This window comes from Cherax quadricarinatus, chromosome 28 (assembly GCF_038502225.1).
Source record: "Cherax quadricarinatus isolate ZL_2023a chromosome 28, ASM3850222v1, whole genome shotgun sequence".
NCBI classification, from domain to species: Eukaryota; Metazoa; Arthropoda; class Malacostraca; order Decapoda; family Parastacidae; genus Cherax; species Cherax quadricarinatus.
In genome coordinates this window covers 4,789,858-4,814,657 of record NC_091319.1, presented here as the reverse complement: position 1 = coordinate 4,814,657, position 24,800 = coordinate 4,789,858, and the positions used below count along the sequence as shown (strand labels likewise).

The following is a 24,800-nucleotide window of genomic DNA, read 5'->3' as shown; positions in this document are numbered from 1 at the left end:
GATGAGTGAGAAGCTCATCAACCATACGACTCAGACACTGTAGCTGAGATCCGTAAATTCCACAACAGTCTTCAGAACCCTAAGTCACGAATAATTTAGAAGACTGCACACACCACATGTCAGATATACCGTGGAATACGCAGCACCAGCGTGGAGCCTCCCACCCTCTGGTCAAGCACGTCTAGTAAAATAAGAAGGTAGAGAGAACTGTAACTAGACTAATGTCTGGAGGAGAAGACATATCACGACTTCAAAGATACTCAGTGGAGAGAATACATACACACACACACACACACACACACACACACACACACACATACACACACACACCGTGCCCCTTACAACCACACACAATCCAACAAGCCACAAGGAGCACAAAGTCTCTGAGTCAGCTCTGAAACACACAAACAGCCACAAGCAGCAGCCTACTGAAACACAAGGTTTATGCCCAGGATCTCGCAGTCTCGCCCAGGGAGAACCTCCTACACCTGGGATTACCTAAGAAAGAAAGTCTTTAAGCTGAACACACATTCTCATTCTCTCTCTCTCTCTCTCTCTCTCTCTTAGGAAGCCGTGTCAAAAGGGAAGAAGGGAAGGAGGGGGGGGGGAAGCTCTGAGGGTTCCTGGCGCTTCCACTGTATCTAGTTTCCTTAAGAGACCTTTCTCTTCTTCCTGTCTTGTTTTAATTTCCGCTTGTCTATGTTGCTCAAACTTCCCATCCGTTCCTGTCAACGTCTCTCCAACTTCCTCAGTCAACACCTCCCTCAACGTCTCCCCAACTTCCTCAGTCAACACCTCCCTCAACGTCTCCCCAACTTCCTCAGTCAACACCTCCCCAACTTCCTCAGTCAACACCTCCCTCAACGTCCCCTAACTTATGGGGTGAAGAAGCTACAGAGAGTGAAGAGTGTATAATTAAATAACAAACCTAGGAAGCGGGATTATTTCTCTAGTTTTGAAGGAGTTTATAATCCTCCTTGTCATATTTCTGAACTTGGCCGTATTTGCCTGTAAATGATAGGCCAGCTGACATTATTATACCTAAGAGGGAGCTGGACAGATACCTAAAGACAGTACCCAATCAGCCGTGCTATGGTTCGTACTTTGGAGTACGTGCGGCCAGCAGTAGCAGTCTGATTGATTAGGCTTTGATCCACCAGTAGGCCTGGTCAAGGACTGGGTCACGGAGGTGTTGATCCCCGGAACAATCTCCAGGTAGACCCTCCAGGTTAAGTAATTTTTTAAGTTCCGTTCGCTCTATAAGATGATCCTTCCGAGTCTTTATTCAGTGGTCATTTCGAGTTCTTCATAACACGAAATCACGTCATTTTCTATTACCCGTTGCAAGATTTTGTTGATATCTCCTGGAAAATTTTGGTATCAACATGAACAACAGTGAAGGTTCCGTTACCGCGCTTTTAGCTTCTGAACTTTGGACTTTCCTAAAGCTAAATTTTGCTCAGCTTGCTACCACTCCTAGTGTTCTATTCCTTAGAAAATTTGAAAATTTTATAATATATTATTTATACCCAACTGTTGTCTTGTTGCCAGAAGCCCCGAGGCTGCAGCCAGAGTAGAAAGACTAAGGGACGGAAGGGAAGGAGAGAAAGAGAGGAAGGATGATGTAAGTGAGAAGGGAAGGAAGGAAGAAGCGAGGGGAAAAAATAAAGTCAATATGACGCAACTTACACCACTAACTTGAATAACATAGTTCACATTCCTTGAAAGTCAAGTTATGACCTCTGGTGGTGCTATGTCTGTGTAAATAGCTCGAGATAGATAGATAGATAGAGATAGATAGATAGATAGATAGATAGATAGATAGATAGATAGAGAGAGAGAGAGAGAGAGAGAGAGAGAGAGAGAGAGAGAGAGAGAGAGAGAGAGAGAGAGAGGCAGAGGACAAAATTACGACATTTATTTCTACCTGTCATTCTGACATTTGCATGGCATATATTTTTTTTTATCAATTCATGGACACCTGCATTAAAAACCTGCTGACAAAGGGACAACATCTGTTTTTTTTTTCCACCGGAATGACAGACAATGAACTCGCTGGAAATAATTTAATCCAAAGAGAAATTCTGGATATTAATGTTACATCATCGTCACTACAACAGTAAATGTTTATTATTGTTACGACAATAACAGAAGTTACAATAACAACAACAAGAGAAAAAAACAGTAGTAATATCAATAGCACCAACAGCTCTATCGCCCAGCTTAAAGCTGCAGCACCAACAGATCTATCGCCCAGCTCAAAGTTGCAGCATCAACAGCTCTATCGCCCAGCTTAAAGCTGCAGCACCAACAGATCTATCGCCCAGCTCAAAGTTGCAGCATCAACAGATCTATCGCCCAGCTTAAATCTGCAGCACCAACAGATCTATCGCCCAGCTTAAAGCTGCAGCACCAACAAGCAACAACAGAGTGACGTCGTTGCAGCACATGAGAACGTTAATTACATCAACTAGATTAATGTCTGAGCTGCATAATGTCTCTTAACATCACGAAATCTTTACAATAAGCCATTATAACTTAGCTATGAAGAACTCGACATCACGTCTTTCAAAGATCACAGAAGAATAGGAAACATTATCACGACATACAAAATACCACGTGAAATAATATCTGTAATTTATATGGGATAATGGTTCTAGACAAAATATGAGGCTACTACATAACAGACCAGAACGAGGGGGACCAAGGCGAAGGGACCAGGTCAAGGGGGCCCAGGGACAAGGCCTCGAAGAGGAATTGTGCAAGGAGGAACAAGACTGCTTTGGGGCCCCTGGGGGTAGGCTGAACCGCCAGTCGGGAGCCCCGGACCAATGTACCGGCTGAACCCCCCCTCTCATAGGCCCTACGCAGAGCGAGGACCCAAGACTAGAACACAAATGGAAGCCAAATACACAGTTATGTCAGGTAATGGGATGTATTCAGTGCTAGAGTAGCGAAGAACAGGAATAAATTACTGGACACAGTAGAAGTTAGACCCATTTGAAAATAATATAGCTGAGGTAGATCACGTCGTTCAACACAGAGTTAGAAGCGGAGTTCAACAAACCCAGGTAGGTAAAGACAGATGGTAAATACACACTCGTGGTTACTGACGAAATGTCAGGGTAGACAAATGTAAATAGTGGTGCCCCCCCATGGGTCGGTTATGTTAACGACCTCCCGGCGGGTATAAGCAGATTTAGCACCATGACAAAACTATGTAGAAGTTGTGAATAAAATGTACCCTGGGACAGTGCAGGAAAGCTGAAGTTGAACGAACAAATGCTGTTTGGGTCAATCTCACGCGCAAAAACAACAATGTTAGGGAAGGAGACCGGAATCGCCTTGGAGGGAAGAAGCTCGAGGAATGGATTCAACAAGAACAGACATAACTTATAATCCTATTTTTTTAAAGGGGTGGACCAGTAAGCCAGCGGAAGGCTTCGGTCAGATGACCAAAAGCTCCAATGGCGGGTCATCATATGACTAAGACCCGAGTCAAGAAACACTTGTCCTGTTTCCTGACAAACCTTACCTAACCTAACCTAACAAAGACATGGAACGAGGCATCATGACGGATCCACTACATAGCACACACAAACAGAATCAGAGCGGTATATGCCTACAGTTAGGTGTGTGGCATCCTCGAGTATACACAAGCGGACTCAGTGAGTCCGCATATGCATCAACACAAAAAAAAAAAACACGAGAAAATTCAGAAATGTCTTATATTTGATGAGAGGATGCTGAACAGAGGGAACAGAAGTGGTGGATTAGTCTTACTACTAATCATAAACTAGTGGAGTTCTGAGAGGAGAGGAACAGACCGAGGAGGAGGCAGATGACTACATAGCAGGCACACTCAGCACCAGTCTTGGTCCCATTATGTTTAGAGTTATTCACTGGTGTGCAGGTTTCACCCTGCTTATCAAAGGCGATATTCTTGCCTTTGGATGTCGTAGGAAGCTATTAAATAACTTTGTTTCTAAAGTATCTACATAATAAATCATAATATTTCTTATTTTCAATTTGTCCAGATAACATTGGTGAGACCTTGGTATGTTCAGAATGCCTCTAAATGCTTCTTAGTCCTTTCTATGAGGGAAAATCTAGGAGAGACCAACAGAACACACTAGCAACGGAGGTTCACTGATAATGCTCCTCACAAACAACGTTAACGCCAGATCAACGCCATCTATATTAATATTAATTGCACCACAACATGAGCAGTCACGATATGACACTTTGTCTAGACAGATGAATTCTAACAAGAAACCACAGAAATATTCTCTCGTTACGTCCAGATCATCGCTCCCTCCACAAGCCACAAGACTTCGCTCCCAATTAGGTGTTAAAATTGATAGCAGTCCTGGGGTGCAGCCGATGCTGGCTGCCTCCAGGAACGACGCCCCACCCTGCCAGGCTCCAGTGAGTGAGGCAGCCATCACTACAACACCTCCGTCTGGCTTTTTTATTTATATATATAGAAATTAGGTATATTGGAATTGTGATGCTACTATATTCTATATGATAATTACATCGTGGAAACAAAACATGTGCAACTAACTTGACACTGTAGCGATGTTTCGCTCTCCAGGAGCTTTGTCAAGTCATCACGGCTTGACAATGCTGTTTCTCCACACTAGTAAGGTGTGAGTCAAATAAAACAGCTAGCAGGGACTGAACTCTTCATGTTGCAAAGAACAGCATGCACGACCATAAGAGTCCAAAACATCAAGAGGTGTCTAAAGTAAACCTGAGGGAACAACACTTCCGGTGTAGTAGCTTATACCACCACTTCCGGTGTAGAGGCTTTTTACACCATCACTTCCGGTGTAATGGCACCACTTCCGGTGTAGTGGTTTACACCATCACTTCTGGTTAACGGAAGAAAAATCAAAATGTAAATATATACATTATTATTATTATTATTATTATTATAACTAAGTGGTAACCCCAGAGTAAATATGTAGAGATGTAAGTAGTGGAGACTTCTACTGGGTATTTATGTACATCACGAGACGTGTTCTACAAGTACCTAATTACACGAGCTTCAGTTACCGACCGGCCGGGCTGTCACGCATACGGTGACATGCACGTGGCTAGCACCAACAACCTGGTGGATAAGGCCAGGAACTGGAAGTACACAAATAACCTGCACATAGGAGAGAGAGGCTTACGACGACGTTTCGGTCTGACTTGAACAGTTTACAAATCACAATGTGACAAGTTAATGGTCCAAGTCAGACAGAAACGTCGTTTCTCTGTTATGTGCGGGTTATTTGTGTACTGTTCCAGTCACGGTATTGTGCCTTTTTGTGGCACAATACCGAGACTTCATCAGTCCAATACAAAGAATATTGATGGACTGAACACATCGGCTCCAGGCTGAGGGACTGATTACCTCAAACTCCTCTATTTCCACAGCTCTTCTTTGTACTGGACTGATGAAACCACTGTGTGGCGAAACGTTTCCTCACAAAAGATTCCAAAATGTGACGCAAGTGTCTCATTCTTCAACTTATTTGGGTACCTGAGGTGGGTGACAATGTGGTATGTCCCCTGGGCATTATCTTTTATCCCGGGTTCAGAGGTAACCTCCAGTGTACATGACGTCCGCTCTCCAAGCACTATTATTTATCCTGGAGGTAACCTGGGGTTGGTATATACAGCCAAGCACCACGGGGTATAGAGCGAGAAGTGCGTTTCGTATATACACTGAAAGTCTACTTAATCCTTGTTCTAAAGATCATAGTGATGGTGATGTTAGTGCTTGAATTATTGCCCTGATAACTTATTTTACAGTCGAGGGAGCATAACCCTACTAGAGTTCTCAGGCAAACTGAAACAGTCTCTCTCTCTCTCTCTCTCTCTCTTTCTCTCTCTCTCTCTCTCTCTCTCTCTCTCTCTCTCTCTCTCTCTCTCACACACACACTGGTGCTGGTCAATCCAATTTCACTTCCTTCTCCAGGGGGATTATCTCTTAACAACTGTTCCTCTGCCCTGCCACAAATCTCCTCACAATGGCGAGTGTGGTTGGGTGTACATATACACAAAAGTAGCAGAGAGGGAGAGAGGGAGGCAAGGAAAAGCCATCGAGCACACTAATACTCCTCATATTGAACCTTTTACACAAGACCTGAATACTACCAGCAGGTACTGCACTTGTCCCACACCGCTGGAGTGTTTGCTCTCACACGATATATATGACATTCCAGAACGCACTAGGGTTTTTCATATATTTTTTTTTCTGGATGCGAAACTGGACATGTACCCCAGTGGAAATAAGCCACTTTGATATTTTTGGGTTATCATAGGTAATGTACACAGTTGTCGCTATGTAATGCAATCACAAAGAGGCGGTCTTAACAATCCAAAATAAGCCACATGGGGATGGAAATCTTTAGCTCTAGATCTTTCGCACTCTCGTGCGTCATCAGGAGCTATGCAATGTTGCAAGACAGCAACAGATAGTAGGGGAAATTCTCTAAGTCAAGGCAAAAGTTATCAATGGCAGGCTATGTCTGTGTCATAGGCAGCCATTGATACCCTCTACCTTGCCTCAGAGAATTTCCCCTTCTATATGTTGCTGTCTTAACATTGCATAGCTGCTGAAGACACACGAGAGTGCGAAAGATCTAAGATTCCCATCCCCATGTGGCTTATTCTGCGTATGTTACTATATATGAAGGGACTCCAGGTAACCTCCAGGTCGTGCTGTACATGTGTGTGGCTGACACTGTCACCACAGCCTGCGATACACTACACCAGAACAAGTGTTTGCACTCTAAACTTTGAGCCCTGGTGGGCTGATCTTGAACTTAAGTCCTGCAAAGTGCAATGCTGACAGTCATGGGGTACACACTCTCACCCTTCACCCTGTGTTGACGGAGTGAACACACAGATGGCGTTAAGAGCGGCTTTCATGCTGGTGCATCCGTTACCCCACCAAATCACTATTCTTTAACAACTCGATACCTGTGACAAGTTTATGGAGGATGAACAAGATGTTTGACATAGCAAAGGCAAACTCTGTTCACAGTTTCAAAAGTAGGTACGAGAGACAGAGCTCAAGATGCGGGTAATATCTGTTGCCTTCCACATATCAAATACTCCACCTCTCAAACACAGTATGACAGCTACGGTTCTGCTCTTCCCCACTACAACAATAATAATAATAATAATAATAATAATAATAATAATTATTATTATTATTATTATTATTATTATAACAGTTCTTTGCAGTGTTCTGAGTCTTCGCTTTCCATTATTCTTCGTGTTAAGTAATATTTCTTAAAGACAAAGTGCCTCTGTTATGTATTAGACGTTTACTTATTAATACCCGTACTTACAATCATCTGCTATCCCCTCTTTACTACACTGCTGACCATCAATCACCACCTCCACAGCTCTTGTTCCTGACCATCAATCACCACCTCCACAGCTCTTGTTCCTGACCATCAATCACCACCTCCACAGCTCTTGTTCCTGACCATCAATCACCACCCGCACAGCCCATGTTGATGCTACATATAAATTTAACTCCTGGTATAGTCAAGGCCGGGTCACCACTGCTGGAAAAGACCCGGGCCAGGAGAATACCGGCGAAAAAAAAGCATCTAAATTACTGGGAAAGTTTCAAGTGCCTCGATCTGTACTCCATGGAAGGTAGGCGAGAGAGCTACAATATAATCTACACCTGGAAAATTCTAGAAAGATTGATCTCAAATCTACACACACAAATCATTCACCATGAAAGTAAGAGGCTTCTCAGACAGTGCAACCCCCCCCCCCCCATTGAAATGCAGTACACTAATGGAAAAACTCAGCAAGTATGAAGGGACCAAGACTTTTCAACATCCTCCCTTCATGGTGGCCTGGTGGTTAACGCTCTCGCTTCACACGGTGAGGGCCTGGGTTCGATTCCCAGCCAGAGTAGAAACATTGGACGTGTTTCTTTCCACCTGTTGTCTATGTTCCCCATCAGTAAAATGGGTACCTGGGTGTTAGTCGACTGGTGTGGGTCGCATCCTGGGACACTGACCTAAGGAGGCCTGGTCACAGACCGGGCCGCGGGGGCGTTGACCCCCGGAACTCTCTCCAGATAAACTCCAGATACAAAAGGGGGAGTACCAACAGTCCCTTGACTGTTGTCAGGTAAGAACTGGACAAGTGGTGCTTATGTTGCTAGCAGCAACAGCTTGGTTGATCAGGCCATCCACCAGGAGGCCTGGTGGATGGCCTGATCAACCGGGGGCGTTGACCCTCGGAACACACTCCAGGTAGAATCCACTTCCCTTGCCAATCTCTGCGATGCTGCTGCACAACTAATCCCATTGGTTGAGGGTCAGTCACAGCCACTAGCCAAAATTCCTTAATAATCCATGATCACTTCTCGCACCAACACTCACGACACTGTCTCCCTCTCTGCAACACCATCACAACACTGTCTCCCTCTCTGCAACACCATCACAACACTGTCTCCCTCTCTGCAACACCATCACAACACTGTCTTCCTCTCTGCAACACCATCACGACACTGTCTTCCTCTCTGCAACACCATCACAACACTGTCTCCCTCTCTGCAACACCATCACAACACTGTCTTCCTCTCTGCAACACCATCACAACACTGTCTCCCTCTCTGCAACACCATCACAACACTGTCTTCCTCTCTGCAACACCATCACAACACTGTCTTCCTCTCTGCAACACCATCACAACACTGTCTCCCTCTCTGCAACACCATCACGACACTGTCTTCCTCTCTGCAACACCATCACAACACTGTCTCCCTCTCTGCAACACCATCACAACACTGTCTTCCTCTCTGCAACACCATCACAACACTGTCTTCCTCTCTGCAACACCATCACAACACTGTCTTCCTCTCTGCAACACCATCACAACACTGTCTCCCTCTCTGCAACACCATCACGACACTGTCTTCCTCTCTGCAACACCATCACAACACTGTCTCCCTCTCTGCAACACCATCACAACACTGTCTTCCTCTCTGCAACACCATCACAACACTGTCTTCCTCTCTGCAACACCATCACGACACTGTCTTCCTCTCTGCAACACAATCACAACACTGTCTCCCTCTCTGCAGCACCATCACAACACTCTTCCTCTCTGCAACACCATCACGACACTGTCTCCCTCTCTGCAACACCATCACCTCTCCTTGGGGAGGATAGTACCACCTCTCCCTGAGGAGGATAGTACCACCTCTCCCTGGGGAAGATAGTGCCACCTCCCTTTAGGGAGGAGAGAGCCATCTCTCTCTGGGGAGGATAATCCGTTGGTATCCCGGGTTGTAAGCGAGAGAACTGCACAGTTCACTGTCATTGATGATGACTCCATCACTACCTCCTCCTACCACTAATAATGACTCCATCACTATCCCCTCCCTCTCTTCCTATGTCTACATCACTATTCCCTTCCTCCCTCTTACCAATGATGAAAGGAAGATAGGAAAAGAGGAAGAGAGTGATAAGAAAAGAGGGAGAGGGTTGGTAGGAAAGGAGGAGAGGGTGGTAGGAAAAGAGGGAGAGGGTGGTAGGAAAGGAGGAGAGGGTGGTAGGAAAAGAGGGAGAGGGTGGTAGGAAAAGAGGGAGATGGTGGTAGGAAAAGAGGGAGAGGGTGGTAGGAAAAGAGGGAGAGGGTGATAGGAAAAGAGGGAGAGGGTGGTAGGAAAAGAGGGAGAGGGTGGTAGGAAAAGAGGGAGAGGGTGGTAGGAAAAGAGGGAGATGGTGGTAGGAAAAGAGGGATAGGGTGGTAGGAAAAGAGGGAGAGGGTGATAGGAAAAGAGGGGGAGGGTGGTAGGAAAAGGGGGAGAGGGTGGTAGGAAAAGAGGGAGAGGGTGGTAGGAAAAGAGGGAGAGGGTGATAGGAAAAGAGGGAAAGGGTGGTAGGAAAAGAGGGAGAGGGTGGTAAGAAAAGGGGGAGAGGGTGGTAGGAAAAGAGGGATAGGGTGGTAGGAAAAGAGGGAGAGGGTGATAGGAAAAGAGGGAGAAGGTGATAGGAAAAGAGGGAGGGTGGTAGGAAAGGAGGGAGAGGGTGGTAGGAAAAGAGGGAGGGTGGTAGGAAAAGAGGGAGAGGGTGGTAGGAAAAGAGGGAGAGGGTGGTAGGAAAGGAGGGAGAGGGTGGTAGGAAAAGAGGGAGAGGGTGGTAGGAAAAGAGGGAGAGGGTGGTAGGAAAAGGGGGAGAGGGTGGTAGGAAAGGAGGGAGAGGGTGAGAGGAAAAGGGGGAGAGGGTGGTAGGAAAGGAGGGAGAGGGTGATAGGAAAAGAGGGAGAGGGTGGTAGGAAAAGGGGGAGATGGTGGTAAGAAAAGAGGGAGAGGGTTGTAGGAAAAGAGGGAGAGGGTGGTAGGAAAAGAGGGAGAGGGTGATAGGAAAAGAGGGAAAGGGTGGTAGGAAAAGAGGGATAGGGTGGTAGGAAAAGAGGGAGAGGGTGATAGGAAAAGAGAGGGAGGGTGGTAGGAAAAGAGAGAGAGGGTGGTAGGAAAAGGGGGAGAGGTGGTAGGAAAGGAGGGAGAGGGTGATAGGAAAAGGAGGAGAGGGTGGTAGGAAAAGAGGGAGAGGGTGATAGGAAAAGAGGGAGGGTGGTAGGAAAAGAGGGAGAGTGTGGTAGGAAAAGAGGGAGAGTGGTAGGGAAAGAGGGAGAGGGTGGTAGGAAAAGAGGGAGAGGGTGGTAGGAAAAGGGGTGGAGGATGGTAGGAAAGGAGGGAGAGGGTGATAGGAAAAGGGGGAGAGGGTGATAGGAAAAGGAGGAGAGGGTGGTAGGAAAGGAGGGAGAGGGTGATAGGAAAAGGGGGAGAGGGTGGTAGGAAAGGAGGGAGAGGGTGATAGGAAAAGGGGGAGAGGGTGGTAGGAAAAGAGGGAGAGGGTGATACGCAGAATGAAAGCGAAATAGGAAGGTGATGGGAAAAATAGGGAGATAGGAAACAGGGAAAGGATAAAACGGTGAGTAAACTATATGCGGCCAGCAGTAACAGCCTGGTTGATCAGGCTCTGATCCATCGGGAGGCCTGGTCAAGGACTGGACAGCGGAGGTACTGATCCCTGGAACACCCTCCAGGTAGGGAGACAAGAAAATAGGGAAATTCATGTTGTCACTACCTTCGCCATGGCCCAGAATTCTCCGTTGACTGATTCTACAACCAAGTTGTTGCTGTTGGCTGCCGGCTGGCCCAGGTAACCATCCCAGCCTGGTTGTTCTGGCACTTGGCAGAGATAATGATTAAGTTTCCTGTGGAATACTTCTTCATTTGTTCCAGCAAAGTTTATGACATCTACTGGTTGAAGAGTCTTGAACCACGAATGTTGATACAGTGTTCTCTCATTGTTCCCATGGCGCCCTTCCTTTTTACCAATTTGATTTTTACACTTTTTGAATGTTCTCATTATCTATCCTGTCATTCTTCTCAGCGCGGCATTACCCTTAGTATGTTCTTGACATGACAGTGGCTCACTGTCCTGGCTGAGGTTGAGGGTTAAGGTGGAGGGTTAAAGCTGAGAGTTAACGTTGAGGGTCAGGGTTAAGGGTCATGGCTGAGAGTATGGAGCAGTAGGTCTGCTGCAGTGTTACTCCTTTCTTATGGTCTTAAGTGTGTTGGTCGCCAACGGTCGTGAGGTATATGGTGAGTGTGCCGCCTGGACAGTCCCCTGTGTGTGTGGGGCCGGGGGGGGGGGGGGGTAGGAGGGGAGATATAAGTAAATAGTGGAGGGGGTAGGGGGAGGGAGGGGTTACGATCCTACTTGGCGCTAAGACGGTCACGTTTTTGTCATGGGATACGCTACGGGACTCTTTTATCATGCCGTAAACTAAGCTTTTAAGACCCTTGTAAGAGCATACGTAATCCTTTTAAAGTGCCAGAATTTATATAAAAAACACCATAATCTCTCACAGAGATAAGTACAGGCAGCGCGAGAACTCTCTCTCTCTCTTTCTCTATCTATCTATCTCTCCACCGAGAAACCCATCTAGAGATATAAATGAAATAAATAAGGAAGGGGCTGTATAATTCGTCCTCTGACTGAAGCTTTCTTTATTCATTAATATATATATATATATATATATATATATATATATATATATATATATATATATATATATATATATATATGCAAAACAACCACTCTGAAAGAATAAGAAATTCCAAGCGCTTTCGTGACTACTCATAATGTGAGTAGTCACGAAAGCGCTTGGAATTTCTTATTCTTTCAGAGTGGTTGTTTTGCATATATATATATATATATATATATATATATATATATATATATATATATATATATATATATATATATATATATATATATATGGTTTAGAAAGACACGCAAGCAAACACTATGACATATTTATTAGAAAACGACTTAAGAAATCGTAATGACACGATTGCAAATAAACCATACCCCCGGCCGGGATTGAACGCGACGGGCTGGAGTTTTGAGACTCTATGACTGCGGGTTCAATCCCGGCCGGGGGTATGGTTTATTAGAAAACGTTTCGGTCCTGGGACCTTGATCACTTCTAACATACAGAGGTAGAAAGGCATTATATATATATAGGCGGAGAGTGAGGTGTGACGCACGTGACCAGGTCACGTGCGTCACACCTCACTCTCCGCCTATATATATATATATATATATATATATATATATATATATATATATATATATATATATATATAGATATATATATAGATATAATGCCTTTCTACATCTGTATGTTAGAAGTGATCAAGGTCCCAGGACTGAAACGTTTTCTAATAAATATGTCATAGTGTTTGCTTACGTGTCTTTCTAAATCAACTTGTCGGTATTTTTTTCCGAGGTTTATACCATATATATATATATATATATATATATATATATATATATATATATATATATATATATATATATATATATATATGCAACAAGATCACAGTAAACAGGTGATTTTAAAATATGCAAAACAACCACTGTGAACGAGTAGTGAAATTCCAAGCGCTTTCGTGACTACTCACATTGTCAAGCAACTATGAAAGTAATACAAACAAAAGAAGGCAATTAAAGGGCTTAGACTACACGTCACAGTCAACCCCCACAACAAAGAAACAACTGACGCGCGACAATACCGGACTCATAAGAAAAGAGGAACACTGCAGTAGGTCCGCTGGTCCAACTAGACAGGTCCTCACGACATCCCACTATTGGGTAGAATATTTTGTTAGTAGGATGTTGTGAGGACCTGTCTAGTTGGACCAGCGGACCTACTGCAGGGTTCCTCTTTTCTTATGAGTCCGGTATTGTCGCGCCTCAGGTGTTTCTTTGTTGTGGGAGTTGACTGTGAGGTGTAGTCTAAGCCCTTTAATTGCCTTCTTTTGTTTGTATTACTTTCATAGCTCCTTGACAATGTGAGTAGTCACGAAAGCGCTTGGAATTTCACTACTCGTTCACAGTGGTTGTTTTGCATATATATATATATATATATATATATATATGATGGAAGAAGGAAAAGAGGGCAGGGGAAGGGAGAGAAATTTAAACAACCTGATGTATCTAAAATCGCACATTCCTGCCTAGCATGGGCCAGTAGGCCTGCATCCTGCATCATAAGACAAAACTGACTTAATTTGCCCGAAATGCTCAGCATAACAAGGAACTTTCTATAGTAGTACGTCATTGATGTCAACTACGCCTGTATACCTTGTACATGTACTTGTAGTATATAAAGATATTATTATTATTATTATTATTATTATATATGCATAACTCATGAAATCGTAATGACACAATTGCAAACAAACCATACCACGGGCGGGGATAGAACCCGCGATCAGAGCCTCAAAACTCCAGACCGTCGCGTTAGCCACTGGGTTCTATCCCCGTCCGTGGTATGGTTTGTTTGCAATCGTGTCATTACGATTTCATGAGTCATGTTGACGGCTTTGAGGGGACTTGAGCTAGAGTTCGTCACGGCCACGCTAGCTGGAGATTCGTCAGTAAAAACTTGCATTTGTGCTCACAGTGGTGCCTATGCTAACCTCCCTATGGTGTAGAAATATACCTAGTTGGATGAATCTTATTGTGGCTAGCTGGTCCAGTGGCTAACGGGACAGTCTGGAGTTTTGAGACTCTCTGACCGCGGGTTCTATCCCGCCCGTGGTATGGTTTATATATACATACATTAGCGTGGCACCAACCAGCCTGAGCATCATAAACTTTACCTCCCTAGTACCGCCTGGAAGCACTTGACTTGTACTCGCTGGAACGCAGGCTGGACAGATACTTAAAGTCGGTGCCGGATCAGCCGGGCTGTGGTTCTTACGTCGGACTACATGCGGCCAGCAGTAACAGCCTGGTTGATCAGGCCCTGATCCACCGGGAGGACTGGTCGTGGACCGGGCCGCGGGGGAGTTGATCCCCGGAATACCCTCCAGGTAGACTCCAGGCAGGTACCAAGCAAGCTAAGGAACACCTACTTAATGCAGGCTCTGATGCAGGATACACTGGACAGGGCTAGGCTGCATTAATTGATCAGCGAGGCTAGTGCGGAGAAGAGCGATGATGATGATGATGATGATGATGATGATGATGATGATGATGATGATGATGATGATGATGATGATGATGATGATGATGATGATGATGATGATGATGATGATGATGATGATGATAAGAAGAAGTAAAACTACACACCAAGTTATGTAACTTAGATACATAGAAAGCACAACAGTGATGTACACGTGTACACCACAACAGTGATGTACACGTGTACATCACAACAGTGGTGTACACGTGTACATCACAACAGTGATGTACACGTGTACTCACGTTAATGCACACATAAAGGGGAGAACAGTGAGATGAAGAAAGGGAGGAAGAAGGGATGATGGGAGGGAGGAGGGGAGGCTGGAGGGAATGAAGGAAGAGGGAGGAAGGGATGATAGGAGGGGGGAAGGGTGACGGATATATCAATGATGTAAGCATCTGGTCACTGAAGTTGCTTGCTCTATTTGGCTCAGTAAACAGGTAAGGACATCCAGACTGTCTCTCCCACACTCACCTGAGTCCCAGCCTCTCCCACACTCACTTACCTAAGTCCCAGCCTCTCCCATACTCAATTACCTAAGTCCCAGCCTCTCCCATACTCAATTACCTAAGTCCCAGTCTCTCCCACACTCACCTGAGTCCCAGCCTCTCCCACACTCGCTTACCTGAGTCCCAGCTTCTCCCACACTCACCTATTCCCAGTCTCTCCCACGCTCACTTACCTGATTCCCAGTCTCTCCCACGCTCACTAACCTAAGTTCCAGCCTCTTCCACACACGCTAACCTAAGTTCCAGCCTCTCTCTCTCTCTCTCCCACACACACACACACACACACACACATACACATACACACACACACACACACAACACACACACACACACACACACACACACACACACACACACACACACACACACACACACACAACACACACACACACCCACACACTGCAACCACGACTCTGCAACCCTCCCCTCTCTTTATGCATAAGGGATATTACCATCAGACCCCTGGTTGTCCTCAAGAGGGAATGCCACAAATTCCTCAAATCAATTGGTACTCAGCCAGGCTGCGATAAATACGTTGGACTGCTAGCGGCGGGCACCAAGAGCCTGCTCTATCAGGTTAGCGACTACAGGTAACCAGGATAACACACCCGAGTTCCGTCCTCTCCCACACAATCTAGTCTTACCCTTCTCTCGGACGAAGAAAAATGAGCATATGTATATTCTGCCGTGAGTCACAGCGTCTCCCACGCTCATGCCCCCACATGACTTGCCTCCTCCCACCACATACTAGTGGAGACATGAACATGACATGAAATACTCAGATTAAACAGAGTACATAGAGACAGGCTGTTTTCGATGAAGTAGCATGAGGTAGGGAACAGGCAGCTAAAGGCGGAAATGAGCCACAGGGACGTTAGAAAGTATTTTTTTCATTCTCAAGATTGTGAATCAGGGGAACGCACTAGATGAAGAATCCTTAAGAGTTAAAAGGCGGGACCATGAGCTATGCCTCAGCCCCTGCAAACACAGCTAAGTGAGCACAAGCCAGATCAATCACCAACATCTTCCCAACACACGTATACTCAAAACTCACTCTACCACATGCTAACTGTGACACCAGGCGGCCGTCGTGTTGAATGAACATACACTCTGCACCAGCAGGCCGTCGTGTTGAATGAACATACACTCTGCACCAGCAGGCCGTCGTGATGAATGAACATACACTCTGCACCAGCAGGCCGTCGTGATGAATGAACATACACTCTGCACCAGCAGGCCGTCGTGATGAATGAACATACACTCTGCACCAGCAGGCCGTCGTGATGAATGAACATACACTCTGCACCAGCAGGCCGTCGTGATGAATGAACATACACTCTGCACCAGACCCAGATACAAGACACTCATTATTCATCAAATAAAATGTAAAAAAGTTACATGCCTTAACTATCGTGTGGAGACAGCCGGACAAAGGCGTCACCCATCCTGTTGGTTGACAAAGGTAATGCCAGCATGGGTGACTCGACCCTCGCAAGACAGGTGGGTGAGCACAAATACACCACCACCAACACTACACAATCTCTCACAGGAGACAAACAAGATAACATGAGCGGCAGATGTAAAGCGGGCAAATATAATAACAGTGTTCAGGAATGTGAATGATTCACTGAGAAAACTGTAGGTAAGACCAGTAGTGGAGTATACACCTCCGGCATGGAATCCTCGCCTTAGCAAGAATATAAATAAATTTTCGAAAGTCCTAATGATTGCCTCATGCCTAGTCCGAGAATTGAGGTAGTTAACTTGCCTTACCTTACAAAGATTCCGGGAATCACCGCTCCCTCGACCCGGTCCCAAACCAGTCATCGAGGTTGTTGGGCTAATCATCCAGACAGTTGGTGCCAGTCACACGCACATTAGAATACTAACCACAAACCGGCTGATCAGAAACTGACGTAAGGAACCTGTCAAGTTACCTCTTGAATCCAGCCCGATGTTTATTGGTAATTCCCCTTATGCAAGAAGGAAAAGACTTAAACTTCCACATATTTAGAAGTGTGAAGGACCCGAGGAGACACGATCACAACATACGAGATACTCAGGGGACATCAAGGCAGTAGACAGGGACAGTGACAGTGGAAGGAAAATAATGAAGAAACAAGTGGAAACTAAACGAGCAAGAGGGGCATAAGAAGAATTATTTCAGTGTAATGAACAGGGCTGATACATAAGGCAGAGGAAATGGCGGCTAACTCCATACATAGACTCTCAAGTAGGTGAGGCAAAGGCCAACAGTATCCACATCACTCATTAACTGCTCAAAAGGCAGGGCCCAGGAGCTGGAGCTGAGCCCCAAAGACAAGCAAGCACAGTGGTGACATACCTCTGGCTGACACATAGATCAAGTCTAATATCCACAAATAATTGTAATATCAGTGAAGACATTGCAGATCATGGCCGCGCCCACACGCCTTGACCACTGTAGTGCCACGCCCCCGCACTCTTCCGTACCGCGCCCACACGCCTTGACCACTGTAGTGCCACGCCCCCACACTCTTTCGTACCGTGCCCACACTCCCTGCCACACACGCCTTTGATAACCACAAATGTGTGATATGGGCTCCACAGTATATACTCCACAATATATACTCCATAGTATTTCCATTATTCATGTTTTGGAGATGACCTGCCCGTCTTGCTGTCTCATGGCACACCTTGTGGTGATGGCCGTCTGCCTGCCACATGGCAAATGGATAGTGTCTGACTGCCTGCCACATGGCAAATGGATAGTGTCTGACTGCCTGCCACATGGCAAATGGATAGTGTCTGACTGCCTGCCACATGGCTAACCTTGTAGTGGTGCCTGACTGTCTGGTTGTCTCTTCCTGTCTGCGTTTATATGCCTGTCCCTGTCTGTGCTTACAACTGTTAAATAATGTTTGACAGCACAAAATTACTACAAATAATGAAAAGTGACACACTAGAATCTGTTTCTACATTACACAACCCCCTAAAGGGAGGTTCCTTGATGATGGCGAGGGGCTCTTGATTCAAGGAATTAGACCTGAGTTCCCTTTCTTTGGATTTAATTCGCTTGCCTCGCATTTCTCCAGGCGATGTATATCTCCCATGGATTGAGCTCTCCCCTCATAAATATACTACTACAACAACTACTACTACTACTACTCATAAATAATAATAATAATAATAATAATAATAATAATAATAATAATAATAACTGAAATAGGTATGGTTAGATCACACTTCGCCTGCAGTAGTTATTAAGTCTTAACCACTGCCACCACTGCAACCATTAACACCACTGCAACCATTACCACCATTACAACCATTACCACCACTACAACCATTACCACCATTACAACCATTACCACCATTACAACCATTACCACCACTACAACCATTACCACCATTACAACCATTACCACCATTACAACCACTACCACCATTACCACCACTACAACCATTAACACCACTGCAACCATTACCACCATTACAATCATTACCACCACTACAACCATTACCACCACTACAACCATTACCACCACTACAACCATTACCACCACTACAATCATCACCACCACTACAATCATTACCACCACTACAACCATTACCACCATTACAACCATTACCACCACTACAACCATTACCACCATTACCACTATTACAATCATTACCACCACTACAACCATTACCACCACTACAACCATTACCACCACTACAACCATTACCACCACTACAACCATTACCACCATTACCACTATTACAATCATTACCACCACTACAACCATTACCACCACTACAACCATTACCACCACTACAACCATTACCACCACTACAACCATTACCACCACTACAACCATTACCACCACTACAACCATTACCACCATTACAACCATTACCACCACTACAACCATTACCACCATTACCACTATTACAATCATTACCACCACTACAACCATTACCACCACTACAACCATTACCACCACTACAACCATTACCACCATTACCACTATTACAATCATTACCACCACTACAACCATTACCACCACTACAACCATTACCACCACTACAACCATTACCACCACTACAACCATTACCACCATTACCACTATTACAATCATTACCACCACTACAACCATTACCACCACTACAACCATTACCACCACTACAACCATTACCACCATTACAATCATTACCACCACTACAACCATTACCACCACTACAACCATTACCACCATTACCACTATTACAATCATTACCACCACTACAACCATTACCACCACTACAACCATTACCACCACTACAACCATTACCACCATTACAATCATTACCACCACTACAACCATTACCACCACTACAACCATTACCACCACTACAACCATTACCACCACTACAATCATCACCACCACTACAATCATTACCACCACTACAACCATTACCACCATTACAACCATTACCACCACTACAACCATTACCACCATTACCACTATTACAATCATTACCACCACTACAACCATTACCACCACTACAACCATTACCACCACTACAACCATTACCACCACTACAACCATTACCACCATTACAATCATTACCACCACTACAACCATTACCACCACTACAACCATTACCACCATTACCACTATTACAATCATTACCACCATTACAACCATTACCACCACTACAACCATTACCACCACTACAACCATTACCACCACTACAACCATTACCACCACTACAACCATTACCACCATTACAACCATTACCACCACTACAACCATTACCACCACTACAACCATTACCACCATTACAACCATTACCACCACTACAACCATTACCACCATTACCACTATTACAATCATTACCACCACTACAACCATTACCACCATTACAACCATTACCACCATTACAATCATTACCACCACTACAACCATTACCACCATTACAATCATTACCACCACTACAACCATTACCACCATTACAACCATTACCACCACTACAACCATTACCACCACTACAACCATTACCACCACTACAACCATTACCACCATTACAACCATCACCACCATTACAATCATTACCACCACTACAACCATTACCACCATTACAACCATTACCACCACTACAACCATTACCACCACTACAACCATTACCACCACTACAACCATTACCACCATTACAACCATTACCACCATTACAATCATCACCACCACTACAACCATTACCACCACTACAACCATCACCACCACTACAACCATCACCACCACTACAACCATCACCACCACTACAACCATCACCACCACTACAACCATCACCACCACTACAACCATCACCACCACTACAACCATCACCACCACTACAACCATCACCACCACTACAACCATTACCACCACTACAACCATCACCACCACTACAACCATCACCACCACTACAACCATTACCACCACTACAACCATCACCACCACTACAACCATCACCACCACTACAACCATCACCACCACTACAACCATTACCACCACTACAACCATCACCACCACTACAACCATTACCACCACTACAACCATTACCACCATTACAATCATCACCACCACTACAACCATCACCACCACTACAACCATCACCACCACTACAACCATCACCACCACTACAACCATCACCACCACTACAACCATCACCACCACTACAACCATCACCACCACTACAACCATCACCACCACTACAACCATCACCACCACTACAACCATCACCACCACTACAACCATCACCACCACTACAACCATCACCACCACTACAACCATCACCACCACTACAACCATTACCACCACTACAACCATCACCACCACTACAAACGAAAAAAAATATTTCCACTCATCACAGCAAAAGGATCAGAGTGTAATCGATGCAGCTGCAACAAGTTTTGCGACAACACAAGTGTAACTTCCACCTCACACGGTGTTAGTGTAGTAACCATGGTCGAGTTCCACTTATGTTTCTCTCGAGAATCCCCCGTCACCCGCCTTTCCCTACGCTCACCCTCCACGATAATACTTGACGATATCTCTTTCAACACCTTGTATGAGTTCTATCTTCACATGATATCGTCTGGAAACCAGACGTCAAACTATATACCAACACACCTTTACCGTTGATATACTTTTGAAGAGTTTCGAGAGTTTCACTATTCTCGGAGCCCGGCAATGGGTCAGGCTTGTCTGGTGCTTGCCTGGTCAACCAGTCCGTTGCTGCTGGAGGCCCGCTGCCCCACATATCCGTCATAGCCTGGTTGATCTGGCACCTGGTGAAGATACTTATCCAGTTTCCTCTTGAAGGCTTCTACACTTGTTCCAGCCATGTTTCTGATATCTTTTGGTAAGATGTTGAATAGTTTGGGACCCCGGATATTAATACAGTGTTCCTTATTTTTCCCATCGCACCCTTGCTCCTCACTGGGTTTATTTTGCACTTCCTCCCATGTCTCTCACTCCAGTATATTATGGCAGTGTGGAGATTTGGGACCAGGCCCTCAAGTACTTTCTAGGTACATATTATCACGTGTCTTTCTCTCCTCCGCTCCAATGAGTACATCTTCAAGACTTTAAGGTTTTCCAAGTAATTCAGGTGCTTTACTGGCTCAATGTGAGCCGTAAACGATCTCTGTATTTGTTCCAGCACTGATATTTCTCCTGCTTTGAACGGAGCCGTCAGCACTAAGCAATATTCTCAATGAGGAAGCACTAGCGATTTGAAGAGTGTCACAATCGGCATTATTTCCCTTGTTTTGAAAGTTCTTAATACCCACCCCGTCATCTTCCTGGCTGTCGTGATCTTTGTCTTGCTATGGTCTATAAAAGAAAGGTCCGCTGACATAATTATTCCCAGGTATTTTACGTGTTTCTTTCGTTCTATTTGGTGACTTATTTTTGAGTTTTGTATACAGTGTTCCTTTTGAGTTCTTCACTCTTTCCATACCTAAGTAGCTGGAACTTATCACAATTGAACGTCATGCTGTTCTCCACTGCCCACTGGAAAACCCTGCTTATGTCTTCCTATAATTTTTCCGTGCTTATTTTAGTGTCATCTGCAAATGATGATACAAAAGTGTGACGGGTGTTTTTATCTATGTCTGCTATGAAAATGAGAAACATCAGAGGTGCCAGGACAGTGCCTTGGGGCACTGAGCTTTTGACCTCGCTGATGCTGAATCTTGCTCTGTTTACTATTACTTTTTGTGTTGTGTGTGTTACGAAACCGAAAATCCATCTGCCTACCTTCCCCGTAATGCCTATGGCCCTCATTTTGTGCGCTCTCACTCCATGATCACATTTGTAAAATATTTATCACAAGATACCTAACTCCAACTGCAGCAGCCGTCACTTACATCTTCAGCTTTCACATCTACCGCCCTTGCTCGCACACATACCTGGAAAGCACAAAACACAAGTTGTGAAACACGGCACAGAACACAAGAAAAAGATAACAGCCGTAGACTAGGTTGGTATAATCAACATGACCACGAGCCAGACAGGCAGACGCCCTCTGACAGAAAGTGTAAATATTAAACAGATACCTTCTATGTCACTCACAAGTTACCCCTCTACAAACCTTCTTCTTACATCTCACAAACAAAAAATACACATATAAATAAATCTACGCAACTTTTGAGTCTTATTGGCACAGCATGGTTGTAGCCCTGGTACTGCTCAATATTAAAGTATAATCCTATATTTTACCAGGCTGGTTGGTTAATAGTTGGGTTTGAAGCCTACCGATTACACAAGAACACTTAAATCCCTAAAACAGGGATCAAAGAAAACTTTCAGCACATATACGCTCAGAAATACACTTCTCAGTGTACATATCCTGTGTGAATTTTACCAGGTTAGATTAAGTAAGATTTGTCAGGAAACAGGACAGGTGTTTCCAGACGCGGTTCTAGTCATGTACCCGCCACTAGAGCTTTGGTCATCTGACCAAGACCTTCCGCTGGCTTACCACTCCACTTCCTTAAAAATTAAGATAAATAAAAATTTTATCATTGCAACTGTACATTCTTGTATTTATTATATATAATGTATATTAGTGTATAATATATATTAATGTACAATGTGTATTTATTAACCGTAATAACTATGGTAAAAAACTTTTAGTAATTTTAAAAATATAATTTCTATAATTTAGGTTAAAATTTAACATAGAAATATAAGTACCAGAAAATGCTGAAATACGATACTAGAATGTGAATGCGTGGCATATATGCTTGAGGGAGGCTTCCTTGATGCCAGAGACGGGCTCTTCATCTGCAGAATTCAAGTAGATAATGGCCACTAGATAAATGAGAACTTTCAAAACCAGGGGATATAGTGCCAGTGGTAAAAAATTTCAGATAACCTGTGCTCTCTCGCTTAAAGTATTGTTCAGTGTTGACGGCCCCGCTCAGGGCAGGGAAGATATCAGAGCTGGAATGCAGAGATCGTTTACAGCCCGCAGAGAGCCAATAAAACAATTAAATTACTGGGCCACCTCCACGGTCATCTGTTGGGACACCTACAAGGTCACTTGCTGGACCACCTACAAGGTTACCTGCTGGGTCACCTAGTGGGCCACCTTCAAGGCCACCTACAAGGTCACCTAGTGGGCCACCTTCAAGCCCATGTACAAGGTCACCTGGTGAACCACCTTGAAAGTCATCTGCTGGGCCACCTACAAGGTCACCTGCTGGGCCACCTTCAAGGCCACCCAAGCAGCAACCTCCGTCATGGCGGTGCACTAAACCAGAGACCATCCACTCTCCACTTACTCCATCCAGTAGGGCATCTGTCATCCCCTCTCAACCAAATATATATACCAGTTGACGTGTTCTAAGATCCTTCTACTCTTCCTTCTCTCTGGGTCTTCATCCTCCTCTTCTTCTCCTGGTCCTCCTCCTCTTTCTGATACACCTAATCTCATGGTCCTCTTCTTCGTATGCCTCCTTCTTCACCTCTCCTGATTCTATTACGCCTTTCCCAACCCTATATCTCTTTTCTTGATCCTCCTCCTATGTCTTTACTGATCCAAACATCTCCCGATCATCCATCTCCTCTTCTTCATACACTTCCTCTGTTTCCTCTCCGTCCTTCCTTCTCTCGTCCTTCGGAAATGGAAAATTATCCATATTAAATATATCTTACAGACTCCAGGATAGTGTCACCGTCTTGTTCACTGTCGTTATCTTACATATCTGAACGTATGGTGAGTGTGTGTACTTAGTTATTTCTAGTTGCAGGGGTCGATTCACAGTTCCTGGTTGTGTGTGTGTGCGAGAGAGAGAGAGGATGGGGAGGGATATATATATATATATATATATATATATATATATATATATATATATATATATATATATATCCCTCCCCATCCTCTGTCTGTCTGTCTCTCACTCTCTCTCTCCCTCTCTCTCTCTCGTCTGTAGAGTCGTTCAACAAACAGTGTTAACTCCTCCACAGGACACTGACCCTATGCACTGTGCCAAGCTCCACATCTCACTGCCTTCTACCCATTGTTCACCACCTGCTGCTTCCACCTGCAGCATTACATCGCTTCACCTGCAGTATTACCTCTTCTCCATTGTTTTTTAAATCACAAAATTTATATCAAATTCCAGTATTCATTTGCCATAAAACATTTTTTATCCATTTTATTTTAGAAAATAACGTACATATTATAACTGTATGTTTACCAGTGAAGAGACAA

The 24,800-nt window shown here is 44.6% G+C and overlaps 1 protein-coding gene across 6 annotated transcripts in view; it reads right to left on the bottom strand.

Moving 5' to 3' along the window:
* Positions 1–24,800, bottom strand: part of LOC128693242 (uncharacterized) — a 664,368-nt gene that overhangs the window by 597,206 nt on the left and 42,362 nt on the right. The window contains exon 2 of one of the 6 annotated variants that reach the window (XM_070089336.1): positions 22,450–22,491. The exons of the other annotated variants lie outside the window; for them this stretch is intronic. The gene's annotated coding sequence lies outside the window, so the exon portion shown is untranslated. The remainder of the gene's footprint in view (positions 1–22,449; positions 22,492–24,800) is intronic. 6 annotated transcript variants of the gene reach the window in all.